This window comes from Pogonomyrmex barbatus, unplaced genomic scaffold (genome assembly GCF_055798465.1).
Source record: "Pogonomyrmex barbatus isolate J1 unplaced genomic scaffold, ASM5579846v1 scaffold1, whole genome shotgun sequence".
In the NCBI taxonomy this organism is placed as follows: Eukaryota; Metazoa; Arthropoda; class Insecta; order Hymenoptera; family Formicidae; genus Pogonomyrmex; species Pogonomyrmex barbatus.
The window spans coordinates 2994103-3006884 of record NW_028297098.1 but is presented as its reverse complement, the minus strand read 5'-3'; the positions used below and the strand labels follow the sequence as shown (position 1 = coordinate 3006884).

Genomic DNA, 12782 nt, shown 5'->3' with positions numbered 1-12782 from the left:
ACGATTCAAAAATCTCTTCAGTTATGAATATAAATGAAGTGTGTACCTATTATGCGCTAGGAGTTAATTATTTATATAAATTTATTTATGCACAATTGTAAAGCTACTTTGTATTTGAGCGTATCCTTTAATTTATATGTTACATATGCTTTTTTTACATAGTTTTCGTTACCTTACATAATCAAACATAATTTCCGCTTTATTTACGGGCTATATTAGAGATTCTAATGTCGTTCGCACTTATTAAAGCAAGTTGTTTATTTGTATTTGTTTATATTTGTTTCTGTAATCCGACTTGATACGTTAAATGTTTCAGGAAATTCGTTGGTACACAGAATGCTCTTGCCGCTTGTTTTTTTCTATTTTTACAGCTTACAATTACAGTATATACGCGGTTGTCTTGGTATCATTTGCGCGGCGACGCAATCGTACAGGCAATTATCGCCACAAACAATCTTCTATTACTTTTAGAAATAATTTATTGCAATCATTTTTGTGAGTATATCGACGATTACCAATGAATTATTCTCGGAATTATTAACTTGTAAACATATCAAGATTTTATTACAGTATTTCAAATTATTCTTATAATTTTCAGGAAGTTTTTGAAAAAGTGAAAAATCATAAATTACATAATTATTATTTCTTAATTACTTATTTATAGATAATTATTATTTAACAATTTTAATATATACAATAATGTTTAGGTCAAAATATTATATTTTGCATAAATTTTTTGTTATTGATAATACCTAATAAAACAATTTTGAATTAACGAATAATATGCGATTGATTTAAATAAAAAAAGCCACAATATATGTATTATTGTGAATTAATAATTAGTTACAAATTTATGAATTAATATTCTTGTCACGCTTTTCTACATTTACTACGTTCAGCATTATAAGTCTGACATATGAGCTAACAAAAAGAAATTGAGCTAACAATCGTGATCTTCGATTAATCTGAACATTAATTCTGAGATATGAATTGCTGCGATTTTCGAGGTGAAAGAGCCTTGAAAACGAGTGCTTCAGAATATCTAATTTGCAAAATCCGAACTCAGTTATTATATTAAATATATTTTTCGATGGTATATATTCTTTTTTTAGGCGTGTTTTGTACGTGTGGTCTTATATATTGCTTTGTTGATATTCGTACAACTAATCAATTGTTACATTATTATTGCATTGTTTCTCAATATGCGAATGCGAAAAGTGCGAAAAGTATGAAAAAATGTCACACAAACACAAACGATATAATGTAAAATGTGAATTTAAAAATTTTCTATTATATGAGAAGTTTACCAATCATAATTTGCTATTTGTGCTATTCTATGTACTTTTTTGCGATTTTCTTTCATCGAAATCTAATAAAGTACATGTTGTATGCGATTAATGTCGAGTGTTGTACGAAATACTGCACGTCTGTCATATTCTGATAATTAGGGCGCACGTGCAATTGTAACTATCCGAATTTTCTCCAGAGTGTATTGCGAATGCTACAAAGAAATAGTAATGGAAGATTAAGAAAGGAACTGAAGGGATTAGACAATGACTGAGCAACCACAGATGGAGTAAGTATGTAACTAATTACTTGTCATGTAGATCTTTTTATACATCAGATTTAAAACAATTTTGGTGGGGAGGATTTGTTTGGTTAATTTTCACCAAAAAAATTTATAGTATAAAGATATCAATGTGCGTGTGTAATAATTGTTTTTTAGAATATTAATTATTTTGAGTATTGCTATAATTTTGATATGTTTGTATTTTACAGATTGAGATTTGATTATATTGCGCATTATACCGATGAATCTTTAATTGTTTTTTATTTTAATCTAAAGAACATAAATTGATAAAATTATAATCAATAGAAATCAAACATATACAAAAGAAATTAGAGAAGAGAAGGGGATAGTGGAATACCATTTTGTTTTCTTAAAATATGCAAGTGGCCTATGACCTTTTTCCATATATAATATAACTTTATATGTCGGATTCATACACGCATTATGTCACACATTAAATTTAATTATTTGAAAGCCATATTCAAGGCTTTCAAGCTAGATTAAAATTACAAAATTAATACTTAACTTTTCAAAATTACGTAAAGAGTATATCTATAGAAGTCTCTGCTATGTGCAAAATTGAAATTCGACTTTTATAAAAACGTAGTGAATACTAATGACAGTAACTGTTCTACAATGTTTAAATAATGCTGTAATGAAGTAATTTTAACATTTCTAGCCTAGATTTCAATGCATATACGAAATATCATGGTATCTCACCACCTCACAACCCCTCTCTTTCCTAATTATATTAATAAAAAAATTGATAAATTAAAATATTGCCATAGTTATTAATAATTTGAGTTTATAATAATTATCTTAATAGATAAAATAATAGAATATCTTATATTATTTATTCTTATATGTTGCCTGATATTTTAATTTATTACCTATTCTTATAATTAGTGTCATATTTAAGAAATTTAAGTAAAGAGTTAAGTCAAAATGTAGATAAATATAGATTTCTCATAAATCAATTGTATGTATGCTTTCCTGTCTCCTGAAATGCATGGGATAAAATAGATTAGAGCAAAGCCTGGGACTATGTATAATCATCCATCGATTTATTGCGCATACAAGAATGCACACATGAAATGCTGAATAGAGCTTATTATTATAGGTACATTATCGGTCGGTTTGGTCATTTACTGGCGCATTATGATATGTAATGCACGAATTGGTTGAATTTATAAACAGTTTAGATCTGCGCACATGAACAAAAAATACAAAAAAAGTTTTAGGATTAAAATATATTTTGTAAAACAAATAAGCAGTGAATAGAGAAATGTTGTAATTTTGTAATATCATAATTTTATAACTATTAATTGAGCTATATATATAACTAATCATTGTTTGAATTATTAATAGGTGAACACGATCCTAATATTATAGTATATACATTAATTTGCATAAGATATAAAGCTCGTTAGATGTACAAGCACGTTAGATGGCCAATCACAGAGACATGGATTTCTCTTATGAAAGCTTACTGATTGCTCCATTCACCTATCCGTTATATCTCGGATTTTATGCAAATAGCTACAACCTTTACCCCTTGGAAGCTCCCTGAACTAGTTACTTCGTCTTAAATGTTTCGTAAGTAACTAAGTTGTTAGGCTGTCGTTGTTACATTCAATTCATTAAGTTATCTCTTGCGAACACGGTATTTCATATTATATTTTACATAAAGAGACGTACATAAATAAATAGTTTGATATTTGTGATTTTTGAATATTTTAATAAAATAATATTTTAATAAAATCCGCATATTATATTTTAATAAAAATATAATTTATTAATTAAATATTGCTCAATCTGTATTATACAATTGTATACAACATATTTAAAAGCACGAATGAAATTGAATATTTTATACGATATATTAAAATGTATTTGAAATAATCTTTTATTTAAAAAGTTATTAATATTTAACTTAAATATATATTTAAATAATATTTAATATATATTTACCTATATCAATTGAAATATTTATTAACATTTCATGATATATGTTTTAATATTAATTATTAAACCATATATTACTATAATTTGCTTTTCAATTTACGGATATTTTATATTTATCAAAATTAGATTTGTGTTGCAAGATTTAAATGAATTTTGTATTACTAAAATTGAATGTATAATGCTGATCGAAACATTTTAATTGAATTTTCATGCAACAATATTATCTCTGTCGTTTATCGACATAAAGGATGAAGTCAATTTTTCTCTATTCTCGCGTGAGTAATCTAAAATGGATTTGTTGAGATGATCTTTCAACATGTATTAATATCCATACAATATTTTCAAAAAGTGATCAAAATCATAAATAATATAATATGATTTAAATAAACAATTTTCTGCATTATACATATATATATTGCATACAGGATATTCATTTAAATTTACTCTCTCCCAAAATGTTTTATTTTTAATTGTCTGATGCATTTTTTCTTACAATCAAAAATAAAAAAGTTTTTTGGAATGGATAAATTAAAATGAGACACTCTATATAATTAAAAGATTTAATATCACAGACTGCAAATTTGAATAGAAGTTTACTGTTTCTTTTATAATAAATTTCTATCCAAACATCGGCTTCAAATACTTGCCGGAAACTATATATCATGATTTGACTTTTATGAGAACGTACATTTGATTCTAATAAAGTTCGGAATCCATGTCATTGAAATGCCATACGAAATATTGTATACAATTGTATATCTGCATTCCACTACTGATTTCAATTCGATAGTTTAAAGTCATTTTGTGTGACAGCCGTTGAATATTGCATTTCTCCGACGTGTCTCGTGTTTCATAAAGTATTTTCTCTTTATATTTTTCGACGATTATCTATTATTATATATTATGTAATGTAGAACAATAACACAAAAATGAAATTATTAATATAAAAGACAAATAATTTTATAACAAATTTATTCTTAAAAAGAAGATTTTTATTTCCGATTATTTCAAAATGTCAACTTTAATGAATTTAATTCAGTTTGTTATTCGTGATTAAAACATTTACAAAAATACAAATAGGTTTTTGGATCTTTTTCTCATTTTTTTATTGTTGAAAATGGAGACTCGAAAACTGGACAGACAAATCTCGTTGGGAACATATTAGTAAAGAAAGTACGACGAATGACGATAAATCTTTTTGACAGTCGAAATCTTCTACGAAAAACATTGAAGGGCTCGTTTCATAGATCATTTATCTCTCGTTATATTTCATGGAAAATCGGATGTCGACGCTACGTGAAATGCATTTTGCAATTTTCGATGAAAGTAATATATTTTATCATATTTGATATAAAGCCATTTTTATGCGAATCCAGCATCTTATATATTATCAATTTCCTTTTTATTTAAAAAATTTTTGCTTTCTTTTGAATTAAATTAAAAATAATTTTCTAATAATTATGAAATTTGTATGTTTTTCTTTTATATCATATTCTCCGATAGCTGGAGATAGCTATTATGATTTTGCAGCGAGACATCGTGACATTGATGCGATGGTATTAAAGTGCACGTGGTGCCAATGTGACGCCTTTATATGTTATGTTCCAAAATTGCTGGGTATTATCGATAGGACATTATTCATTTCAAAATTTGAAGAATTTTAATAGCTCTTTATTTCTAACTTTATTAATTATTTATTCTAATGTTATTCTTAATGTATTTTGAATGAATGAAGAAAAAAGTATTATAAACCTTTTTATTAAATTTCTCATATTTCTATCTGTTCGCAGATATTGAAATATCAATTGTAACTCCTTCAAATCAATATTTGTTTCATTAAAGTACTTTTGCCGTCTTTGAACGCATTTTCAACTAAAACTTCGAACAACTTCCCTCTCGTAAGGTTAGAACTTCGAGGCAACTATGAGAATGAAAAACAAGTCCGACAGAGGAAGCATTCGATAAATTACGGAGTTAGAGGCAGGTCGCGCGCGCATCTTCTTCCAGGTTTGAACTTTAATGATATTAATAGGCGTCTGTGGGCACTATTAATTTCTAGAGATGTCACAAAAACGAGGGATGAAATTTTGCATTATATTAGCGCATATTGTCACGATGTTTCAATGGAATTCTCCAAGTAAATTTGTCAGATAACAATAGACTTGCATAACAGCTTTTCCTATCCAAATTGAACTAGAAATAAGATTTTTAAAAAGCTTTTTTTAGAGAAAGATTGCTTGTCAAATTTTATCTCTTTTACAAATACATATTTGAAATCAATATAGATTAGAAGAAACTATTTTAAATATCGATTACTCTACAATTTTATTAAAGAAAAAAAATTAAATATGAAAAATTTTAACACAAAGCTTGTTGTATACTTAATGTTTTTGTACTTATTGTGAGATTAAAACGACAATTCTTTTATATGCTTATGAAGTTATTTCATAAGCAATGAATCTTTGCAATATAAAAGCAGAGTGTCAGAAAATAAGACATTTTATGATAAGGGTTTCATAGCTTGTATCAGTCTAAGAGTCTTGACTGATACGCAACGTGCAATAACTTTGAGTATGCCACAAAAAGTTACGACAAATCTAAATAATGCAAATGATATAAATAAGGATAAGAATTTCATGCCTATAAATGCAACTGTATATCATAATATTATATATCTGAAAAAAATGTATGTTTTTATTATATCAATTTTAATATTTATTAACTATTTTTCAATGATTAAACTCAATAGATTTTACTCAATATTATATAATTATATATAATTATTAAAAAAAATATTTAAATAATTCACGAAATTATAATATAAAATATTCGTAAAATATTTGCACAATATTATTACAATGTACTATTAAAATTTATTATTAAAAATTGATAAGTTTTCAAAGTTTTGTAACAAAACAGAATAATAAATAAAACGAAAGACAACTTGCTTAGGATTAAAACAGAACATGAAAAGCTAATATCGCTTCGAGATTCCAAAATGCAAGTTTCAGCCATAAACTCTCCTAAAGTTCTATAGTAACTTACTACCATATCTCTATGTAGATACCGCATATGCCGATCCAACTACTGACTGTCGCATTACAAACCTTATTTAATCGTACTTGCTCACTTCGGCTTTTCACTGACGGCAAATCCGACCATCCACCAACTTTGGGAATCTGTCAAATCTATTGACGGGTATTTCCCTATCTATCCTATCGTTTGCATGTGAGGGCAACCATAAGTGCTGTTTTCGGTATTGAAGCATCCAATGCTCACAACCATACGTAATATAAGCGATTAGTTGCATATTCCATGAAAGCAGGCTAGAATGTTATTTTAGGCGTTAATAATCGTTGGAGTTTAGTTATGTTTATGAAATCCGCTATGGAAATGTACTTTCATTAAATTTATTGACAATAACATTTGTATGAGATATAAAATATATCAAATGATATTTAAATTTAACATTCTTAGTTCTGCTATTATGTTAATTTTAAATAAAAATATTACTCTTAAAAATAAATTAATTTTAAAAGGACTATTTATTAATTTGTAAAAACAAACATTAATTTAATTTGAAATTTTGAAGGTTTCTCTAACAAAATATCAAATATAATAATATAGAACAAAGTAAACGCTAAAAGTACGAGTAATATCGATCTTCCAAAGATGTGCTTATTGAAAGATAGAATTACCCTAAGTTTCCCCATTTTAGGCTCTTGCAGAACTGTATTGTCTGGCTCGTGACAAATGGCTGGATTAAATTTATTAAGTTTCTGACACGGAAATTTCCATTTATTAACTTTCAGTAATTTCTGCTTTTATCGTCAACGTATTCTTAGGTATAGATCATTCATTTGTTCTCTTCCAATCGCGAACAATCTGTAGGCGTTGCGAAATAGCATCGACGTGCAGTTGCTAGTGTTCCCTTGCTTCCTGTTTTTGGCATTTGCATCGAAATTAATGGATTAAATCTCTACATGCACAACACCTGCTGTATAACGATTCAGTCAAACGAAATCCCGGTATTGCCGATGCAGAGACAGCTCACGATATATCAACAAAGTTGCAGTTGATATCCGCATCCGATTTTTTTCTGTGCCTATTCGCTACGTTTTATTAAAACTTTTGCCTCGTTGTAGCACTTGGTTCTTTTCTCTATTTTAAAATAAAGTTTAAAATATGTAGATTGGAATTATACTGTTATTTAAACAGAATTACTCTTATACATATAAGCATTATATAATTTAATACTTCATGTGCATTACTTCATGTTTTCACTAATCAAAAGTAATTTAAAACGCTAGACATAATTTATTAGAATCTTTTAATGTTAGAAATTTCATACATAATTTCATACATAATTTCATCTGACTTATAATATGAAAAGTTTTATGTAATTTTAGAAACAATTTATATTTAAAGAAGTGAAAAATATAAAAAAAATCTTAAACTGCGAGAAAATTTCAATTAAAAAAAGGTTGTATTTTAAATTTAATTTTATTTCAAACTTTGAGTTGAATGGGATCAATACGAGAAAAAAAATCTCTTTTTCTATTTGACTAGAATTTCTATATTCTATATCTCTATTCTATATCTATATTTCTAAATCTATATTCAAAAATGAAATTACTGTGGTAGATGTGACTGTAATATGATTTGTATTGATCGATTATACGAGATACGGATACACCATTTTCGTATCTCACTGCGATTTGAAAATACTCCAATTGAAATTCTTGGTAAGATCGAAAACTCCTTTTCCTCACACGTGACTGTGATTTCGATATTAAGATAAAAAGACTGCGAAAAAAATTTAAGTTTAATGGAGATCTGATTTTCGATCAACATTTCTGCCATGGACGATAACGAAAGCGCCGCGAATTGTTTCGGAAAAACGATAAGTGTTTGATTCCGGGTATCGCTTTGGTCAATCGGACATCGGTTTTGTTTTACTTTTGTAGCAGTTATATTGTTACAACGTGATATTACAACATGAAAACTGATCATGTCATATTCTATATCTACAGACTGGCAGGTCTATTAAGTCATCGCTTTGTTGTTGCGGCAATATCGCATTTTTGCATTATTTTTGAATATACCAAAATATTATTTTTGCAACAGCAATAATATTTAATTTTTTAATCTTTTAATTTTTCTCGCATAAAAGAAATTAAGTTTTACATATTATTTTGAGTGGATTAGATAATCACTAAAAGTGGATTAGATCACTAAAATAGTTGATAAAACGCTTTTCTTTGCAATTTTCCATTACTTCAAGCTTCTATCAAGAAATGACCCGTCTATTAAATGGATGGGTGATGATATTCGAAAATACTGGCGTGCGCAATTAAACACTTTGTGAGAAATTCAATACTTCTAGTACCTCTTGCAGATCGAAATGGCAGAATAAATGATGCTTATTGGATGATGCTTATGTGTATGATGATGATTTATTTAAGTGTGTACAATTATAACTTATATATTTTAAATAAGTAAAGAAGGTAATATTTATAGAAATATACAAATTAAAAATAAAAATAAAAGTATTCAGATTCAATGAGATGAAAAATAAATATATGTATGATATAACTTAAAATAAAATTGTGTAGTAGCAAACAAATATATGTTCAAAAATATATTGAGGTTACTATATGAATAATAAATGAAGGTTTTGAAACAAGAATAATTTTTCAATCACCTATCAATTTTACATCATTTTTAGCTATTGTACTCTATATTATTTTAATAATATTTATTATATATAACTTATATCAGCTCTGAACCGACGGTGATCGATGCACTCATTTTAGAAACCATTATTGCAAGCTTGCAAATTTCTAACCGACTTCCACTAGCGGCGCCCATGAGGCTTGCACGGAAATATGATATCATAGTGTATATCACTACGTACCAATTGTATCCTGAATTACAAGCTACGGTATCGTATCAATAGCTATTAAAACGATTTGCTAGGTAGCAATCTGAATATGAAGAAACTAGTTTGAATATGACGAATGCAAACTTCGCGTAATATTGTGATATAAAGAACTATCATTAATACTCTGATTACTTTTAAAAATGACGTATCTGCAATATTATATAAACATCAAAAAAATTAAATTTCTTTATTATTAATATTGAATTTATTTATATACATGTTATTATCGGTAATAATAATAATAATGAAAGTTTCTTAATTATATATCAAACAACTAAGAAAAAGAAAATGAAAAGTATGTGATGCGGAGATCATAATTCAAAGATTAACAAAAAAGTTGTTTAAAACTTCTAACTTATAGTATAGAGTACAGTTGCTTTACAGTTACTTCAGATAGTAACTTTCGCAATTTTCTTCACCAATGATCTTATTTTGTGTTTTTTTGGAAGTTGAAAATGAGGAAAAAAAGTCTATTCAGCAGATTCTATTGTGCCAAATTAAGATATAGTATCTAAAGTTTGTGTATCATAATGATGTTTTTTTAAACTTTAATCTTTTTCTCTCGAGAAAGAGCTGGAATAAATTCATTGTTCTATAAATACATTGTAATGTATTATGGCATATATACAAAACGTTATGAATGAAAGAAACTTTGATGGGTCACGAACAAAATCAACGAACTCAGCAGCGTGTGAAGGGGATAGCCGGTTGAAAAGATCCTTCTGTCAGAAAAGTTTACGTGCTTCAAAGAATAATGCGTTAAACTGTAAAAAAAAATGATTGAAAAACTTATCGTTCTAAAAGCCATTGCGAACTTTCAATATTTTTTTCGCATTTAAGTCTTGTAATATAGAGGCTCTTAGAACTTGGAATGCAAATTAGCGAACAAAGATGGATTTTTTAAACAAAAAATATACGCAGCTGGTTTAAACATTTGGGATGCTAATGTTGAAACTACAGCTAAGAAATTGAAAATTAAAATTGTTTGAATTTGATAAAGCTACATTTAATATGACTTAAAAAGCAATTTGAAATTGTAATCTTTATAAATTCAGTGATAAAATACGTACACCATATATTTCTCATATGACAAGATATTATCAGATATTCAAATTAGATATTATCGCTTATTAGCGATATCAACATTAACTATTTTCGTGTTAATTTAAAAAATTTTATAAATAACTACTGTGATAACAGATTAATATTTCTAATCGTTAGGCGAATTTAATATCTTACTATTATTTTTCGTAAATTTATATGCGTGTGTTTAATGGAATATATATATATATATATATATATATATATATATATGTGGAATATATATTGAATATTAATAAAAGATATAGTCTAGATAAATATAGATCATAGTTATAACTTTACATTCCGTTCCTTTTTAATAGCACATTGATGAATACATAATGCACCTTGAATATTTCAAAGGGAAATATAATATGTAAAAGTATAGTATGTAAAAGCATTGATGTAACCTCCGACGAATAAAATGAGAATTTTTATTTTGAGTTATACTTGATCAATGATGAGAATATATAAATTTAATTTTATTATTTTTATTATTTTATTATTTAATATGATGTTTCTGATATCTATCTTATTTAATTAAACGAAAAAAATGTATTTTATCTTATTATCGTTTATTAAGTGCTGAATAAAAAAATACTTCATTTTATATCTTATATTCGAAGATAAAATACATCTTTAATGAAATAAATTTTAATCTTATTTTGTTTCAAAAAGGAGAAAATGTAAGTATAATTTATATAACTAATTACATACATGTACAAAAGTAGATTCTCTTTATCTTGAGATAAAAATCTTTGAAAAAATATGAAGATAAAGTTGTATTTTGAAAGGTAATTTCATTTCTAATTTTTATTTTTTGTAAGAAATGATACGCTTATAAGGAATAAAAGTGCGGTTGTCAGATTAATTTAAGTAAATCTAATACATGTTATCGCAAAGTCCGAGATTCGTCATTTTACATTTTCCCTTTATATGGAACTGGAAGATTTACAAGACGAGAGCTAAATAAAATACCAAATAAAAAATATAAAATAAAATCAGTGGCGGAAAATTGCACGCTAGAATTATTTTGTAAGAAATTGAACTATAGATACTTTTACATTTTAAATATTATAATTGATATGATGAAAGATATTTTTTGTGTTGTATTAATTTTTAGATTAAATAATGACAATCTTTAAGTTCAAATTAAATTAAAATGTGACAATTCCGCAATAATGACAACAAATTTTATTTTACTCAAACTTAAAAATAATTTTATTTTACCGCAACGTAAATTTTTTTATTTGTAAGTTGTAATAGAATTAGCAATCTTAATTTCGCTGTTTCTAAAATTTAAAATATTGTATCTATATTAATTTTAATATTATTTTGGAGTACTTCTCTCTCTCTCTCTCTCTCTCTCTCTCTTTTGTCTATATTGTCGACATTGGATATTTAATTAATAATATCTAGTTAGAAATGTGTTGTTTATATTTATTAACGAATTTATTATTACATGTAATTAACGTTTTAATATAAATGTTATATTTAAATATAAATATAATTATTTTATACAAATGTATTAGAATAATTAAGAATGCCTTTTCATGACTTTAAGTAAAAGTTAATCATATTTTCTCGTTTGATTTTTATCATAGTAACAGTTCCTTTTGATTTCAAATGTTGCAAAAGTATTTCGAGTCCTTTCTTGGCAGCAATTTCCTTGATTCTCCACATTCTACCCTTTCGCCTCTTCTCATGTAACGAAACGTTTTATTCCTTGCACGCCTGCTCTAGTAATCCTTTCCCTAACTAACATCCGGAATACCAACTGATTCTTCTTGTTTGAATGTCAGTATTGTAAACATACTGATATGTGGAAATTGTGGTTTCCTTTTTTTTTTCCTTGTAGTAAGTTTTCTTTGATTAATAAATATAAGTTACATTTGATTTCAAAACATGTGTTAATAATTTATTATATTCTATAATTTATACAATGAAAATATTTCATTATTTTTCTAAAAATAAACATAATTATAAGTTTATGCCACTTTGTTTTCAAAAAGAAGACAGATTTGAATTTATTAAAGAATTTTATCATTTTTTAAAGAACTTTTAACTTTGTTTCACAAGGTGAAGTCTCATTGCATGGTTCAATATAGAAATGATATAATTCTTTCGTTTGACCTAGTATATGCCAAGCGGTCCTTTGTAAGAAAGAATTGCGCTTTCATGAAAAAAGTGGAGTACGTCTTATGGAAGATAAGTTGATGTGTC

General features: G+C 26.5%; 1 long non-coding RNA gene across 3 annotated transcripts in view; it reads left to right on the top strand.

Annotated features, from left to right (window-relative positions):
* The window catches only part of LOC148937953 (uncharacterized), an 88110-nt gene that overhangs the window by 18207 nt on the left and 57121 nt on the right, over positions 1-12782 (top strand). Inside the window, exons 4-5 of one of the 3 annotated variants that reach the window (XR_016141390.1) lie at positions 1487-1576; positions 1780-2543. The exons of the other annotated variants lie outside the window; for them this stretch is intronic. This is a non-coding gene — a long non-coding RNA (uncharacterized LOC148937953). Of the gene's footprint in view, positions 1-1486; positions 1577-1779; positions 2544-12782 lie in introns of those variants that run through there. 3 annotated transcript variants of the gene reach the window in all.